General features: G+C 39.6%; 1 protein-coding gene across 2 annotated transcripts in view; it reads right to left on the bottom strand.

Moving 5' to 3' along the window:
- Window positions 1-19,398, bottom strand: part of SPRED1 (sprouty related EVH1 domain containing 1) — a 126,980-nt gene that overhangs the window by 90,881 nt on the left and 16,701 nt on the right. Inside the window, exon 1 of one of the 2 annotated variants that reach the window (XM_074996942.1) lies at window positions 12,079-12,113. The exons of the other annotated variant lie outside the window; for it this stretch is intronic. The gene's annotated coding sequence lies outside the window, so the exon portion shown is untranslated. Of the gene's footprint in view, window positions 1-12,078; window positions 12,114-19,398 lie in introns of those variants that run through there. 2 annotated transcript variants of the gene reach the window in all.

Here is a 19,398-nt window from a genome sequence, read left to right as displayed (position 1 = left end):
AATCAAATCCTCCAATCCTTCTCATGGGCAATGAAGCAGCTTCTAGACTCATGACTCCCAGCATCAGAGAAACCTGAGCAGCACAGCCACACACAAACACTTTCCCTAAAATTCACTGAAAGGGATTTATAAGACATCTGCATTACACAAGGGCTGTTTCTACAAATGCCACTTTTAAATGGCCCAAAATATGCTAATGAGGTGCATATGTCAATTCCTGATGCCTCATTAGCATAAGGTCACATGATTTGGAGTCCGGAAGATGCCGTTCTGGACTCCAAAATGGTGTGTAGAAGCACGGCTCCCGGGGGGTCTTCCATAAGGAAGTCCTCCTTCCGGAGGCCGCTTCTTCCTCCCCGGGGGCCGCGCTTCTACACGCTGTTTTGGAGTCCGGAACAGCGTGTTCCGGACTCCAAATCATGTGACCTTATGCTAATGAGGCATCAGGAATGGACATACACACCTCATTAGCATATTTCAGACTGTTTATTAGCATGCCAGAAAGCGGCACATGTAGAAACAGCCAAGTTGTCTATCTGCAGAGGGAAACTGTGCAGGGAAAAAGAAGAGAGTCAGATTATAGCCAACCTATAACTGGAACTTGCATTTTAAGATTGCCTTCATGTGAGCAACGAAGCTGGCTGCTTACATGTGATTTGGATTCTCTAGAGTTAACTAAAAAAAAATTTAAAGCATAATCCAGCACGAAAAATGTGAAGCTGAAAATTATGGGTTCGAAAAATGAGATCAAACCAACACTATTACATGAAAAACAATTTTTTTTAGTACCAATGCAACAGTGCTACTAGTAGGGCGAATCAGACTGAGATAAAGAATGAGAAAAAGAGAGAATAGTCTCTTTGCTTGGAGGTCGCTTGATAATGAGTAAGACGTCTTCATGTCACCCTCCTATTTGAGTTCGTTGATGGCTCATCAGCCAGATTCTGGAGACACAGATCTTATCACAGAAGGGGCAGGTGTTGGTAGCTGTTGGAGGGGTGTGGGGTAGTTTTTGATGTCCTTTTCTTCTTCTCTGACTCTCCTTATCTGCACTGCAGTGGGACCTCTCGAATTGTGTCACCCCCTCATGGATTATCGTTCTCCACTGGGGACAGGCTTGGGCAAAGTTCTCCCAAGTGTTGACACTGATTCTGCACTTTTCCATGTGTGTTTTCACAGCATGTCCTTATATCACTTTCGCTGGCCCCCAACGCTCCTCTGTCCTTCCTCCAACTCGGAAAACAGACTCAGTTTTGGGAGGTGCTGATCACACATCCAAAGCATGTGGACAATCCCAACAAAGTTGTTGATGAATAATAATAGCTTCAATGCTGGTCACGTTCCACTCTTCCAGGACTGTTTGTTCACCTATCCTCCAAAGACATTTTTAGGACTCTCCTGAGGCAACGTTGATGATATTGTTCAAGCACCTTCATATAATGCTTGTATGCTGTCCAGGTTTCATACATGTACAGTAGCACTGGAACAACCACCGCACAGTATACAAGGAGCTTTGCCTTGGGATTAATGTCCCAGTTCTCGAAGACCCTTTGTCTCAGGCGGGTGGAAGTAGAGTTTGCAGAGCTCAGAAAATTCTGGATTTCTGCACCAGTGTCGACTGTATCAGAAAGATGATTTCCAAGGTATGGGAACTGTTCCATATTTTCCAACAGTTCTCCATTGACTTCAATAGAAGGTACATGAGATTGTCCCATTGGTGAGAGTTGGTGGAGCACCTTGGTCTTTCTGATGTTCAGTGTGAAGCAGAGACCCTCGTATGCTTCAGTGAAGACACTTAAGGTAGTGTGAAGGGCTGTGGGAGAAAGAGCAGCAATCATTTTGTCATCCGCATACTGGAGTTCCATGATCAAGGTTGTGGAGGTCCTGCTTTTAGCCTTCAGACTCCTGACATTGAAAAGCTTCCCGTTCATTCTATAGACAAGCTTCACACCATCTGAAAGCTTGCCATCAATGAGGTGAAGGGTCATGGTGATGAAAATGAAGAACAGTGATGGGGCAATAATGCAAGCCCATCTCTACACCTGTAGCAGACAGGAAACTAAGGCAGGGAGAGCAGTAAAGAAATACTCCTTCATAGTTTCTCCTCACTTCCAAAGCTGATGGGGGAGAAGAATCTTAGTTTTAGACATCTATAGCAAACAGCTGTGATGAAAGATTCCCCAAACAAGGCTCAGGGACAGCACCTGGCTAAGCATACCAATACCCTCTTCTTTAGCAGATGGTGGGGATAAATTTTTTACAGGAGCCATAGATCCATGACTTATAAAGTCAAAGCAGTATTTTGCTCTAGGATTATAGGATCAAAGGCACTGGAATAGGAATATGTTAGTTTTCTTTTATTGCCAGTTTAACTAGAGAGGCTGATAACAGCTTATTTCCAGTCTTTTTCAAACTATATTACATTGTTTTACATATCTGGCACACCCGCATCACTTGGTTTTTAATAGCAGGTCAAATGTGTGACATCACAGGTAAAATCCTTATTGCTTAGAGGTCAATTAAAATTGTGGAAGTAAATGTGAATTTAAGTGACTTTATTTGAAACAAAAAACCAACAAAAGGCAAGACTTCTTTGCACTGTGCTCATAGGCCCACATTATTTATACTTTTTCATTTTTTTAAACTAAAGTTTCTTGCCTGGGGCCATGTTCTGCAAGTCAGGGTAATGAAGTCTCATATTGTTATATAAATTAATTAATTTGCCCTTGCTCCTCCACTCCATCACTTCCTCTTGTATTTACAGTCACATTAATAATTCTATTACAGCAATCATATTAATAAGTGTGTGTGACATTATCTGATTAAAATGCATCTACATAAATCATTGTTGCAACCACTATTGGACATTTGCAACAAAGCTTATACAAAATATGGCATGTAAGAGGTCTATGGAAATGTTATGATTTGCTTAACATGATTATGCTATTTGTACACATGTACAATAAACTCTTATCCGCTATTCACTCAACTGGCACTCTCAGATAACCAGCACAACATGCTGCTTTCCTCCTGGCCCTGTCATTACCAGAGTACCTGCAGTCCCAGTAGGCTTCCCAGAGGTGCCACCATTCCCCTGCGCCCCAGCGTTACACTGGCCCCAGCCGACTTGCCCATATTCCCCTGGTCCCAGTGGCTTGCCTGCTTCATGGCCCTGGCCCCAACCAGCGTTTCCCTGGCCACAGTGCTGATGACTTCCCGGTCCCGGCAGCTTACTGTCATTACTCTGGCTCAGGTGGCTTGCATGCTTCCTGGCCCCAGATGGCATTCCTACAGCTTTGGTGGCTTGCTGGTGTTCCCGCGGAAGCTTGCTGGAGCTCCCCCAGCCCTGGCAGCTTGCCAGCGTTCCCCCTGCCCCAGCTGGTTTTCTGCCAGCCCTGGCAGCTTTCCAGGGTTCCCCCAGCCCCAGCAATCTTCCTGGTGTTGCTCCCCCCCTCCAACTGGCCCTGGTGCTAATAGCTTCCCAGCCCTGGTGGCTTGCTGGCTTCCCAGCACCAGCAGCGTTCCCCCAACCCCATTTGGGGATCCTGTGGCTTTGCCTCTTCTGAGCCTTGCCTGTGCCTCCCCAGCTGCTCTCCATTAACTAGCATATTTGCATATCAGGAAATCTCCCAGTCAGGGGTTACCAGATATGGAAGAGTTCACCGTATTCTTTTTGTATTTGAAGTTAGGAATATTGGCTATATGCCTGCATTTCAAATGTGTGTGTTTGAGCTAGGTAGCCAGAACATCTTGAAGGGACAAGTTAAATTAAGTGGCTCATCAAGGGACACTTAAATCACAATAGACCATGGGAGACACTGAGCTCACTGAATGAACTTTCCTGTGGACGTTCCATCTGAAGTCTAGGTAATCTTGTGACTCAGCAAGATTTTTCATGAATATGTGATTTGCCCATGTGACTCCATATTCCATCTTAACCTGTAATTTTCCACGGCAAGAACATCAGGATTCCCTCCACATGGCAGAAGCTATAAAGGCTCTGGAAACATCTCCAATTTGCCTCTTTTCTGGACTAGGGACTTATGCTAATGGGAGCAGACTAACCAAAGACTGAGAATCTTTCAGAGATTTGGAAACTGGGGACTTGACTTAATCCAGCAGTTTAGTTCATCATTGTTATCAAGAATGTTATATTTGTTGTATATATTTGATTCTTTGACCCAACTGGAACTCCTAGCTTTCTTTCTTTTTATGAAAAAACCTTTGAGACACTAAAGGATTAGAATCAGTGTGATTTTTGCGCAAGAGCCAGGATATATACTGTTAAGTCCTTTGGGATCAGAAGAACTTGTTATTTGATTAAACTGGTGTTAAAGAACGATTCACCTTTAAATCCATTGATTTTTGGGCTGACTCAAGGACTAGAATGCCCAAGGAAACTGCTTTCATAACTTTGTGTCAGCTAATGGGCTGAGACAGAAGTTCATTTTCATTGCGAGTTTGGTTTATTTTATGGGTGGATAATCTCTAGTTTTGAGGTAAATTTGTCCTATTTCTTGGCACTTTTTCCTAAATTTGGTGTTCTCGGTTGTGATCTGTGAATTTGCAGTTACAGTGGGCCTAAGAAAGAAGTCTGTGAACCCAAACTAGCTCCAGCACCTTGACATTCCCTCTGAAAACACACAGATATCTTACGATCCCATTATATGTAAAATGACGAATTTAACTATGCATAAACCATAAAAGCAACATAATTCAGTTTAAACTAAAAATCTGTTCTTAATTCATTATGCAACAACAACTTATTACCTATCGTGTGCTATGTAAACTGACTTGCAATTTAAGACCCACATGTACTACCATCTGGTCACTTCAACATGTGTCTGTAGTTTAATAAACGTTATTTGGAGACCCATAAAATTTCAGTACGTGAGCATTTGGCATCCATTTTAACTTTTTCTCCAGAAAAACAAAGCTACTGTTGCTGCTTTTAAAGATTTTGTTTCATCAGTAAAGGCATATCAGAATTTTCAGTCTATAAAGAAATTTCAGACTAGGAAAGATGACTTACTGGAATTTCATTAGTTATAACTCTGTGCTTTGAACTTTCAGACTCATCGTGGACCAAATCCTTAGTCCCTGCCCATAATGAGGAAGTTAATATAATTCCTATTATTGTTTTAGAGAAAAATTACGTATGGAAAAAGCACAGGGAAAAACTTAACTGCAGTCTTTTGAAATTATATTCGTGAAATCCTAGACCTGATTACTAAATGAAAATGAATTCAGCATTTTGCTAAAGAAGAAATCTCCAAACAAAGTCTTAGTATTTTTCACTCAAACTGGTAAAGGCAGAATAATTTCTCTCTACCACTCACCTTTCTCACAAGGCTTAAGCAAATTATTTACACAACTGTTTTGACGAATAATTCTAACTGCTAAGAGACATTAGGGAAAGGCTATTGTTTGCTACTGAAAACACTGTACTTTAGTATAGATGAAAATGTTATCTGGGGTTTTGTTTTAACATTAGCCTCATAACATTTGATTTTGCTTCATTTGATACTTAGCTACAATAATAAATGCATAACTTTATTTTACTTTGTTTGCACTACACTATGGATAAGAAGACATTAAATACCTCCCCTCACCTCAATCTTTACAGGTTTCAATGTAGTTGTGAAGGCACCGGAATGATGAAAACAGTTCCTCATTCAGGCATCAAATTTAAGATGAAGCAACACAGGAGTACTACCAGTTTGCACATTTTCCACAAACTTATACCTTAGCCTTGCTTGATCAAGCTATGATAATCATTTTTAACTTGGAAGTGTCTGCTTAACAATGGTTTAAACCAAAGCATAAACCATCTTCTATGATGATATAAACTGCAAGTCTTGGTCAGCGAGCAGAAACTCTCCCCAGCCTGTGCCCCTGCCCATGTTCCATGCCTGCTGCACATGGGCCCCACTCCCATTCTGCCCAGGCCCCACACTGTTTTCCCCTCTTCTTTTCCCTCCTGCTCCTTGCTCAATCCTTTCAGCCAAATCCCTGAGCCAAAAAGCAGCGTATGCACACCCAAAATTTTTTTTTCTAATGAAAATGAAGCATATTTTCCACTCCATTCTAGATTGTGAAAACTGGACATGTGATGGTACCTAATGACTTAAATGCTAAATTTTAAAATACTAAAAAATACAAAATTTGGGAATAAAAATTGTCAGTTACAGGTTTTTTGACACACCATGAACACATTAGAGATGAATTTGCAAAACTGTAGTAAAAGCAAGTCAACTGTCCCGCTGAATACAACATTAAATACGATCATCTCTCCATTTAATGGACTAATAAAGGGGGAGAGGTGTTAAATATGAGGGTTCACTGCCTACCCACCCCTGCCTGGTTCCCCCAACTCCCCCCAAATGCCTGGGACTCAGAGTCACTGCCATTGGAGGAACACACCAGGGCCCACTGCCATATGGCTAGAGTGGCCAGCTCACCATGGCTGGAGCCTGCCACCGGTTGAGTGGAGCAGCTGGCCTGCTGCACCACCGCAGAAGCCACCATGTGTCTCCCCCACAAGGGTGAGACATGTATGCAAGTGCCTTCTGCCTGTGTATGTGCCCCACCCCTCATGGGAGAAGCATGTGGTGGCTCCGGTGGCAGCAGTCCAGGACATGGTAAAGGGTGCAGCAATGGCCGCTCCAGTGGCTTGAGTAAGTCACCCTACTTTTGGAGGGGGGGAAGATTTAGGATTTTACAGGCCCCAATTAAGCAGACTTGGGGAACAACGGGGCGAGGTGGGGAATGACACTGGCGGATGTCCATTTTTCCCCTAAATCTGCTAAATCAGAGTCTGTAAAATTGAGGGTTTATTATCTATGGAATAAAATGTGCCGCTCTGCTGACTTTCAGGTTTTCTAAATCAGTATATCTAAACTCATTCATTGTTTAAAATCAAACTCTTAAGCTTTCATAAAATAATTATTCCAGATTATCACATATTGAATGCACTGAAACAAAGACATTATTTTAAAGAAATCTGTCAGAGCAGTTTAGTGTATTCATAACAAAGGAAACACTAATGTATTGTACGATCTCCATAACAATAGACATGTTTATGAAATTTCACCATATGTTAAAAATGTTCCCTAAGATTTTAGTCATAACAAAGGATTTTATATTTTACTAAAAGGGACTGATTTTGGGTGAGGGTTCCCTTAAAACTCACTCACTCAAACAGCCAGAAGTAAAGGAAACTGGACAAATGAATTTCCCTATCTGGAAAAAAAGGAATGTTGCTCCTTTAAGGTCTTTCTTCAATAGGGCTGAGAAAGATTATAGCAGGGACAGAAAGAAAGGACACAAAAACATGTCTACAGTAGAGAGTTTTGTCGAAAAAACCCTCATTTCATCATTAAAACTTGAAGGATGCACACTAAAAATCTCTGAGTGGATCGCCAGAGAGATCTCTGTCAACAGATCGCTCTAGCGTACACATAGCCAAAGACTTTGGGAGCAAGTTTTTGTAGTATAAAATTAAAAGTAAAATGCATATTTAGACAAAGTCTTGAAGAATTTATTTTGAAAAGCTATGTCTGGAGAGCATAGCATTTAAGGTGAAAGCTGAATACTCAAAAGGTTTTTTAGAGATGTGGTTTTATAAATCTTCAGTAACAATCTAAAATTTGTTTTAAGTATCTGATTAAACTAAGGTTTTATAAACCTATTACAATAATACACAACTATTGTCTGTAAATAAACTAACAGTATCCTTGGCCCATGTTTATTAAATAGCTTCATTACCACTTAAAGGCTCTTTCATAGGTTCTATATTATGCTAATAGGTCTGACAAGCGGGAAGACTTTTCACTATTCACAAAATAGAAGAAATGTATCACTTTAAAGACTAGCAGAATGATTTATTCTGTGATGAGCTTTCGTGGGACAGACTCACTTCATCAGATCAATCTCATTTCCAATACAGACTGACATTTACAACCATAAAGGACCCAAAAAAAATTGCAATAAAAACCTGACAAATCAAGTACATAGGGCTGAAGTAGGTGGTAGCCACCTAGCCTACCTCTGCCCCCTGCTGTTTTTATAATCCCAACATTAACTAAACCTGAAACTATAACAGAAAGAGCCATTATTTGCTATGGAATTTTCTCATGGATTACATGACACAGATTTAACCCCAGTGATGAAACACAATATTACACTCATTATGACTAACTTACAAGTTTTAAAGTAGACTGACAGAGTAGGGAGGCCAGTCAGTCACCTCCCCTTCAGGATATATACATTCCCTCATACTTATTTAAAGGTAAATTAATAGAATACAATGGATTTTTCTCTATCATCAGAAAATACTGATATTTCTGTTTTAACAACTGATATGAATTGACTTAATCAAATTGTATTTTTGTCTCCTGTGATGATAGCTACTTGAGCATCATCTGTAACGGATGCAAAATAAAACACTTAGCAGCTGTAAGGTGAACAGAAGAATAGTTCTATTAGTAGCCAGGATCAACACTACAGACTTTCCTCTCACACTGGAAGTCATTTTCCACTACAGGATGATTGAAAACCATAGCTATAAACCCACATTTAAGATTTGAAGATGCCCAATGAAACAGATTTTTAAAGGAACAATAAATCCTTATGTGGAGGGGAAAAAACGAGCTGCAAGAGTTAAAACAATTCTCAGCTGAATTAGAGGCAACAGCTGAAGAAGTTGACAATATTTTAACAGAAAGAAACCCCCTATTACTTGAAAGAAAGAACAAACAATCTTCCTACATATACTTTTCTGAGGGGTTACATCTGACAAAGCAGGTCTTTGCCCACAAAAGCTCATGCTCTAAAATATCTGTTAGTCTATAAGGTGCCACAGGACTTCTTGTTGTTTTCCACATACACTTGCATTTATCATTAAATATGTTATTACATTTAATAACTCAATAAGGCACACTAATACGCCCAATAATACCTTTGCTTTATGAATTAACTGGAGACTGCGGAGTTTGTAAAAAAAATTAAAAAGTTAATAGAACTGATCATTTGAAATTATAGTAGATGTGGTACAGAAATTATTTATTTAAAATATTTTACCCCACCTTTCTGTTTAAAATATTTGAGATGGCTCACAATTATAGAGATATAGCTATAGATATACACACACACACACACCCCTCATAAAAAGCCTAAAAATACAAAACCCCAAAAGGGATATAAAACCTCATAAAAGATCTCAAGAGAAGGAAAAACACACACTCACACAAACTCGAACATCAATATAAGAACGAGTACAAGGGTGGCTTTAGTGTGGAGCAGAAACAATGCTAATTTTGGCACCATGCCAATATCCCAGGGAAGAGAATTCTACAGCCTCAGAGCAATGGCTGAGCAGGCCCTGCTCCATGTCGATGCTAATCTTCTCTCTCTAAGTGGGAGAACACTGAACAGAGTCTCCCAGCAGACCTCTATCCCCACTGTCAATTGCAGTGTTCATCTAGCAATAATGAAGAAATTAAATGTTACTTCAGACCATTTTATCATTTTTTGTCTCAGACTAACGAACAGAGTTTTTTCTAGATTGCAATAATACACTATCCAAAATCTCTTAGGTGCTACCTGGCCAGAGTCTTAGGGCAGGTCTACATTAGGCAAGTAAGTTGACTGTAGATACAAATTCAAGCTATGGGAACTGTGCAGCTAGAATTGATTTACTTGGAATTGACTTACCTGGCTGTCTTCACAGAGGGAGGTGGATGGGAGAAACTCTCCCATTGACCTCCTTACTCCTCACAACTGCTGACCCCTTATATTTCAATTTCACATGTCTCTACCAGGTGCGCAAAACTGACCCACGTAATATAGACATACCCTCAGTTTCTTAACTAAAAGATAAAAGTAGTCTACTCAACAATGAAAGAAGCTTAGAAATGACTATCCCGAAACCATTATACAATCAGATGCCTGTAACAGCACACTGTGTATATTTTTTCTCAACAGTGGTCAATAGGCTTAACATTTTTGGCACCCAAAGACTAGGATTAAAAACTGTGAGGGAATAAATAAATAAATAAATAAATGTGAAAAAACCCAAACATTCTACTAGAGGCCTCCAAACCCAAAATTGAGGAGGTGGTCATATTTCCAAAAGTGGGGAGGGAGAAAAACCTGGTTTAATGAGGAAGTGAGAACATCAATATCTCACTCATGCTCTCTTTCACACCCCCCCCACCTTTTTTTTTTTTTTGGTAAAGAAAGAAGAGCTGGTAGTCAGCTGGCTCCCCTACCCATGGCCAATCCCATGGCTAGGGCTGAAGAGATGCCAGTACTCAGTACCATCAAATGCAGGCACACATGCAAAAAAAAAAGCGCACGCGCACACACACACACACACACCCCCCTCAATGGAAAAAAATGCAAGTCAATAGTAATACATAAAATTAGAAGCTAGAACTTATAGAAGAATGATGAGAGAAGCAAAAGGGACACAAGAAGAAACCCATTGCCAGCAGAATTCAAGACAAGATTTTAAAATCAAACTAGGAACAAAAAGAATCCTAACAATGGTACTGGTCCATTACTAGATGGCAAGGCAAAAATTACCATAAATAATGCAGAAAAGACAGAAGCATTCAAAAATATTTCTGGTCTGTATATAACGAGATACCTACGGCCATGCCACTCTCCTTCCAGTCCACCAGTATCTTAGGACAATGTTAAAACAGAAACTGTTAAGTTAAACAATTTAAAATTAGGAAGGATCCAGATAACTTGCACCTAAAAAGAGCTGGTCAAGGAACTTGCTAGATTATTAATATTTCTCAGTAAGTCTTGGAATATAGGGAAAATTCTAGTAAAAAAACTAATCTTACAGAAATATTTTAAAAGGATAAACAAGAGTAAATGAGAGTGCTTGGGTAATCACAGGTCTGAAAGTCTGACACTGATCTTAGGCCAGAAAATGGAGAGGTTGATATGAGACTCAATTAATAAAGAATTAAAGAGAAGTAATGTAATTTACGCCAATCCACGTGGGTTTGTGGAAAACAGACTCAGTCAAACTAACATATTTTGTTTTAAATAAGTTTACAAATTTGATAAAAGTAATTGCTTTGATGTAATATAATTAGACCTGTGTAAGAGATTGCACTTGGTACTGCATGATATTTTAATTAGAAACTAGAAAAATACAAAATTACAGTAGTCCCTCAAGTTATGCGAGGGTTGCACTCCCACACACACTCACGTAACTCGAATTTCATGTAAATTGGGTGGGGTGGCTTTTTTCTCCCAGGTGGAACATATGTTCTGCAGCTGCAATACTTGGAGCTCCTTTCGAAGGGTAAGTCCCAGAGTTGCGGGGGAGCAGCTAGGGAGAATTAAGCCTGGCAGTGGGCTGGGGCCGGGGGAGTTTGGAGTTGAGAAGGAGCCACATGGTGGTGGGGGGGGGCTGAACTGGGGTGGAGGAGTTGAAATGGAGCTGTGTGCAGGGGTGTGGGGGAGGTCAGTCAGAGCCATGTGCCGGAGGGGGAAGGGGCGGTTGAGCCAGAGCTGTGCACAGGGGTGGTGAGATGGAGACAAGCACGGGGGGTTGTAAACCAGGTCATGGGGGGTTGAGCCAGAGCTACGGGCGAGGGATGGTGAGCTGGGCCACGTGGGGGTTGAACTAGGGTGGAAGGGTTTGAACTGGAGACAGGGTAGAGTGGGATTTTGAGTTGCGCTTAACTTATCTTAATGTGAGTTAAATGCAACTCGAAATCGCACGAGAGTTTACTGTAATACGGCACACATGAAATGAGCTAAAAGCTGGCTAACTGATAAGTCTCAAAATGCAATTATAAATGGGGAATCATTATCAAATGGATGTTGTTGTCTAGTGAAGGCCTACTGGGAGGGTTGGATTTTGACCTTAAACAAAATCACCGATAAAGTTCAGAGAGGCCACAAAAATTGGGGGAAGATGTTAAGTAAAGAAGAAGTGAGGGATATAGAAGAATCTGGATCACTGGGAAACAGGGTGTAAACAATGTGTGTTTTAAAATGACAAAATGAAAATGTATTCTTCTAGGAACAAAGAATGTAGGCCATACTTACAGTATGGGTGTGCTCTATCCTGGGAAGCAGTGAATCTGAAAAAGATTTGGAGGGTTATGATAGGTAATAATAAAGTGAATATGAGCTGCTAGTGTGACACTATGGTCAAATGAACTTACTTAAAATAGGGTATCTTGGGTGGGAGAAGAGATTATTTAATCCCTGTGTTTGGTGTCCACAATTCAAGAAAGATATTGATAAACTAGAGAGTTCAGAGAAGAGCCATAAAAATAACTGAATAATCAGAAGACATGCTTCAGTGGAAGTTTTAAGGAGCTCAATCTGTTTAGCTAAACAAAAGACAATTTTAAAGTGTGACTTAGGTACAGTCTAAGTATCCTCATGGAGAACAAATATTTAATAATAGGATCTTCAATCTAGCAGAAAAAGGTATAACATGATCCAGCAGCTGGAAGCTGAAATTAGACAAATTGAAACTAAAAATAAAGCACCCATATTTAACAGCAAGAGTAACCATTGGAACAATATACCAAGAGCTATGGTGGATTCTACATTGCATACACTTTTTAAAATCAATATTGGATATTCTTCTAAAGTATGAGCTCTAGAGATTGTATTTGGTAAGTTCTAAGGTCTATGTTATACGAGGTCAGAGTAGATGACCTTGGACTCTATAAATCTGCAAAAAATAATCAGAGGATACCAGGAGGAAGAGATCTTTTGGGGCTTGTCTACATGGGGAAAATGACCAACATGCAGAATGTCTGGAATAAGTGTCCACACAGGGTTACTCTGGAATATCTACAACACTTGAAATAACATAGCATTCTTCCTGACTCTTGAGTAACATCTCCATATATGCAAGCCTCTGTTCAAGACATTCTAGAGGCAGGTATAAATATACAGCAGGCACATGAAAAGAAGGGAGTACCAATCTAGAGGATGGCCAGAGTTAACGAAGTCAATTCGGTAAGGGAGGACATGGCCCACTTCTGGCAGCTGATGTGGAGGTGTGAACCCCAAGAAAAGAGACACTGGCTTTTGTAGTTTTGCAGTCAGCCATTCCCAGTCTTCTGTTCAATCCTAAATTATGTCAAATTTGCAAATGAACTGTAGCCCTGCAGTTTCTCTTTGAAGTCTCTTTTTGAAGTTTTTTTGTTGCAGGATTGCTATTTTTAAATCTACTACTAAGTGCTCAGGGAGACTGAGGTGCTCTCCTACATGTTGCTTGTACGTTACTGTTCCTGATATCTGATTTCTGCCCCTTTTTTCTTTTACATAGTGACTATGCAGTTTGGCTAATGTATATGGCAGAGGGGCATTGCTAGCACATGATGGCATATATTACATTAGCAGATGCACAGCTGAATGAACCCGAGGGTGTGGCTGACGTGACTGGGTCTTGCGATAGTGTCACTGGTGTAGATACGTGGGCAGAATAGGCACCAAAGTTAATTACAGAGATTGATTCCTGCCTTAGAGTTTCTATGGCGTGGTCTATAGTTGCTGCTGAGAATTTGCTTCAGGTTGGCAGACTGTCTGTAGGCGAGGACTGGCCTGCCTCCCAAGGTCTATAAGAGTGACAGATCATTGTCCAGTATGGGTTGTAGATCACTGATGATGTGCTGGAGAGTTTTTACCTGGGGGATATAGGTGATGATCAGTGGTGTTCTCTTATTTTGCTTTTCAGGCCTGTTTTGTAGCAGGAGGCTTCCAGGTACACATCTGGCTCTGTCAGTCTGTTTCCTCACTTCCCCAGGTGGTTAATGTAGTTTTAAGAATGCTTGGTAAAGGTCTTGTTGGTGTTTGTCTGAGGGATTGATGTAAATGAGGTTGTACCTTAGTGCTTCGCTGTAGACAATGGATTGTGTGGTGTGCCCTGGATGGAAGCTGGAGGCATGTACATAAGCACAACGGCCAGTAGGTTTCTGGTTTAGGGTGGTGGTTATTTGCATTGTAGTATCCAGGAAGTGGATCTCTTGCGTGGACTGGTACAGTCTGATGTTGATAGTGGAGTGGAAACAGTTGAAAACACCTCACCTCACAGCAAAGGAATTAATGTGGGTGCATTTTAACTTTCTTGCATTAGAAGACAGTCAATAACATGAAAAACTAGAGACAAACAAAAAAAGGAAGAAGGGTTCTTTAAGAAACTTGGTTTATTTTCAAAAGAGCCCTGTCTACATGGTTGTTTTTTCTTTTGAAACAGTCTCTTCTGAAAATGTGATCATGTGAGATTATGCAAATGAAGCACAAGACTTGTAAATCAGCGCTTCCTTTGCATTTTTGATCTCCCTCATTTGCATTCCCCTTTTGAAAAAGCAATGTAGTGTGGACATAGCTATAGTGAAGTATCACCACATATACACTTGAGGGTTCTATAAAATGTTAGAGCGCTATTCTTCAATTTCTAAAATGTTTCTGCCACTGCTAATTAGTAGTGGCTTTCTTATGGGGGTGGGGGAGCCTCAATTTTCAGTGCCCCAGGCAACCACTTCAATGATTTATAAAAAGCCTCCAATATCTATCATGGATTTGCTAATATGCAGAATTGTTTCCCGTTGCCATAGCAATGCTGTATGAAAAAAAAAAGTGCAGGGATGGGGTTCTTCAAGGAAGATTTAAAGCTTATGACAGCTAAGATAACAATACCATGTTGTTTTAAACTACAGAAGTTCAGGACACATACAAAAACAATGATAACATACTGGAAATCTTGTGATTAAGTTTCAACATTTGTTAATAACCAACTAAAAATTCATCTGCCTAGAGGGAGGCACAGGTGAAGGCATATTAAAATTCTGCCTGCTCATCTACAGGGCTTATTTTCTAGTAATTCAGTATGTGTTACAGTATGTGATTTTTAGACATGTTGAGCATCCGCAGCTCCCACCAGCTTCTTTTGAACCTCCATGGAGGCTCATTGTCTTAAGAACCATTTCAATATGAATTTACTGGTTTCAGCGGGAAAAAAAAAAGGGGGGGGAGGAAGGGAGGGAGAGAGAGGAAGGCCAAAGTTTTCAAGCCTCTCCACTAGGTTTTAGGATCTCTTAAAATATCTACTGATCATTTTTAGAGAACACTCAAAGAGTCTCATTTACTTCAGCTAAGGTCCTTTAGTGCAGTGTTTCTTAAACTTTGAGATCATGGAACACCAAACAATAATATTTTTATATTGAACACCCATGAAAATTTTCTTCAAAAATTGTCAGACCAAATAAACAGACAAACCAAACAACAAAACAGACAGCACAAACAAAATGAAGTAAATTTAATCAGCTATCATAGCAATGAAAAAGTAACATTGTATCTGGTTTTAATTACAAAAAATACATATCACAAATTCAAGAGATCAAAATGTGTCAGATACTTGAGGCACACCTGTGAGTTGTTCATGCATAGTTTAAGAAACACAGTTAGTGCAATTTTTCCTTCTAGATGTATGATTTTATAAAGAACCCAATCAATGAAGCTCCAGATTAGTTGAATGTAAAAGATGTTGGCCCTAATTTTTACCCATAAAGTGTGCTTTTATCACAGATATGCAATGCAATTTAGGCAGAAAGACACAGGTCAGATGTTTGTGTGCTTCTCTTCATCATGCTAATGTCTTATGAAAACTTAAAAAGGAGGACTAAAAGCATATTTAAAAGTAAAAAATGTATGTTTCCCCACAATGCAAGAGAAAAGAATGGGCAAACAGTTTCAGTTTGGGGAAGTGGGGGGTAAGAAAACCTTCCCAACTGATATGTAATGAATAAACTTGCAGGCCAGCATTAAAGTATCCTTTTATGCACAGAAAAGTACCATCAAGCTGAAGAGTTTTAAGAAGTAATTCACAACAATCCTAGCTAGAAAATATTAGAGCATTGTACAGACTTGCCCAGGAATAACATCAATAATACCCAGAAATTACAGTAAATGAGAAACCCTTTGACTCATAGATGAAGCAAAGAATCAGAATAAAATTCTATCTAAATTACACACAAAAAACCCATTAGGGCGAGGTCAGTGTTTCAAAGTACATTACTCTGAAGTTAGATAATGTCAGAATTAAGGCTAGAAACCTTATTTCTGTCCTTTGACCACAAGCATGATAGTTTAATTACATGGTCACATGCTATTTGCTCTACTCTTGCCTCATTCAGTCTGCAGGTCAAACAGCGAACCAGCCAGAGGGTTACAAGAAGGGAAAGGACGTTTCCTTGTGTTTAAGGCACTGTACTGGAGGGTTGCATTCTTGGCCCTACAACCATGTCAGAGGTCTTACCATTTATACACATGCACTAAGATTCAAAAAGCAAATGCATGCATTTTCAAACTTTGGAGTTCTCAACCTTGTAATGCCTATGTTCCTTGGGACTAGTGTTCTATGCATGTGCAGGTGTTTTTATTAAAGAGCAAACTGAAAATACAAAAATGCCATCACGTGGAATTATAGTAACGGTCCCCGCATGGGCCACCACTGTGGCCAGAGACCAGGACTTTAAATGACAAAACACAGACCTCTAACACTTGAGCTATGTGAGTAACAGCATTAGACAGTTATCCTCTGGAAGAGGAGAAAAGGATTTAAGAAACATTTTGCCATTGGCTTACAAGTATTTGATTGACAGAGGAATGAAGGGAATTGGGAATTTAAGGCCAGGTCTACACTGGCCACAGAAGACTGAAAGCCTGGGGCCAATCTTCCAGGGTGCCGTCTCGCACAGTGCTTTCCAGGGTCAATGTCGACCCTGGAACTTTGGCAAGCCATAAGGATTAAGGAATGTCAATGGGAGGAGTGCTCCCATTGATATTCTGCAGTGAGAATAGGGACAAAAGCTGATGGCTGCAAAAATTGATTTTAGATATGCAGATTGCGTACCCAAACTTGTGTAGCAGCTGTCAATATTCCTCGTAAGAGCAGACGTAGCCTTAGATTCTATTTCTGGCCTGGAAACTGGCAGAAATACAGCACTGCCAAACTAATAGCTTTTCCATATTAATTTTCAAAGGCAGTATGATTAAGAATTGGATGAGACCTCCTGGAGACCCGAGACCAGATTCTAATCCTTTCTACAACCCCTTTATACTGTTTCAGGTGTATACAGAGCTATAAGGGAAGAAGAGACGCCAACAGAAAGAGTCCTCCAGCATACAATTAGCTTACATATGCCTCTCCATTGAGGTTCCCTCACAGTAATTTACTGGGAGCAAGAGTGGAAGCACTACAGCACATAACACTTTAATAATTCTGGAGTGCACACAAGCCCACAGGCAGCCACATACAACTGCCTTAAATAAGAGCAACCCGAGTGCTTCCCTTCCCCACTGCCTTTTTAATTCCTGCCTTCCTGAATGTCACTCCTCCTGCCGTTAAATATCTACCACTTCACCAAAATAGTGCTGTGCTATTCCAGAATGGGAAATCACAGGCACTATATCGTGTTGTGGACCACATCATACTGATTCTGTTATAGCCTTTTAAAACCAATCACATAAGTTAAAATAATAGCTTTTAAAAACTAACTTATTTAGCTATGTTACCAACATTGAAGTAAATTAGTAAGATTAAAATTTTAAAATTATAATTTACTCTTTACTGTGCTTGTTCACTCTCTGCATTAGTCTCAGCTCCTTTAAAAAAGAAAATCAAATAAGTCAGTTTAACTTCTGTTCATGATCAATTTCAGTATCCATGCTGCTGACACTGGGGCATCTCACATTATAGGTGATTTTTTTTTAAACTGTTCTTCATTGAGTTATTTTTAAATGGACAGGGAAGCACTTCTACAGGCTTCAGAGAAGCTTGTTCTTACAAAAATATTTCAACCAATGAAAGCTGACTATATTCCTTTAAGTGTTTTAAATAGAGAAATATTTGGCTTTTCAAAATACACATATTAATTAGGAATTTTGGGTGGAAATTTGTAAAGTGTGATGAACACATCTGTTTTTACTCACATACATTTATTCTCATCTTTGAAAGAATCTGTCATCCCCTTTACTTTAACTAAATGAAGGATATTTCAGATTCTGGTGTTTGTGATATTCTTCTGTGACACACATTGGGACCATATTGTTTGGTCATTTGCATTACTCATTTAACGAGTATCTATGCTTGTCAGAGAGAAAGAACATGAATACTTACGTTTCTGTGGCATATCACATTACTAATCATTTTATTAAATTTTTATGTTGCCAGAATCAATGCATTCTTACAGAAGAGGCACTAAAATAACATTGACTTTTTGCCTTTCAAGTTAACATGAAGATCATTAGATGAAACAATACAGTTATAATGGCGACATGTATTAAACACTAATGGTACTTTAAAGAAAATCTTCAGAAGCACATTTGAGATAAAAATCTGTGACACAAAAAGTGGTTTGTTTTGTTTTTTTCCCCAGTGCTACAAAGCAGGATACAGTTAAGTCATCAGTGGCTTCTGATCTGTCTGCCTGAGCCCAAACTCCTGTGTTTAAGTACAGCCTTTTAAAGTATGCTATACACTTATTTAATCTATTTTTAATGAATCTGTCGTGGCATTAGGAACCAGTGAACTAGAAGCTTTTAATGTTCGTGTGTTCTTTTCTACTTCCACATGGCGACAGCCAATCTATAAATACAATGATCATGATTTATTACTTTGAGGATGACTTTTTTTTTTCTTCTCCCACTTCACTTGGATTGAGTTGGAAGTTTATTCAGGACTGCAATTATTTGCAGGAAACCACTCATTACTGAGCTAAAGGTACTTTTTGCAGTGAACTGCAGCCTTCAGAACACTTAAATACATTTTCCCTCCTCACACTTGAAGGAATTTATATTAATTCCCATCTACCTTAAAAAAGACGAATAACAGAAATAAAATGGATTTCATTTTTATAGCTGATAAACAGAAATAATGGACTGGGATCTGGGGGTCATACTGGGTCACAAGTTAAATATGCATCAACAGTGCAACATTGTTGCAAAAAAAGCAAACACCATTCTGGGATATATTAGCAGGAGTGCTGAAAGTAAAACAAGTAGTAATTATTTCACTCAATAGCACACTGATGAAGCCTCTGCTAGTATACTGTATCTAGTTTTCAGGGCATCATGTTTCATGTAAAATGTGGACAAATTGGAGAAAGTCCAGAGAAGAGCAACGAAAAACTAATAAGGTCTAGAAAACATGACCTATGAGGAATATAGAAACAACTGGGTTTGTTTGTTCTTAAGTAGTAAAGACTTGGGGGTAAGTAACAGTTTTCAAGTATCTAAAAGGTTGCTACAAGAAGCAGGGAGAAAAACTGTTCTGCTTCAACCTCTGATGCTAGGACAATAAAGGGTTTAAATTGCAGCAGGGGTAGGTTAGGCAGAACATAAGGG

This window comes from Carettochelys insculpta, chromosome 6, assembly GCF_033958435.1.
Source record: "Carettochelys insculpta isolate YL-2023 chromosome 6, ASM3395843v1, whole genome shotgun sequence".
Taxonomy (NCBI): Eukaryota; Metazoa; Chordata; order Testudines; family Carettochelyidae; genus Carettochelys; species Carettochelys insculpta.
The sequence above is the reverse complement of the archived record's forward strand: the minus strand, read 5'-3'. Positions and strand labels throughout refer to the sequence as shown.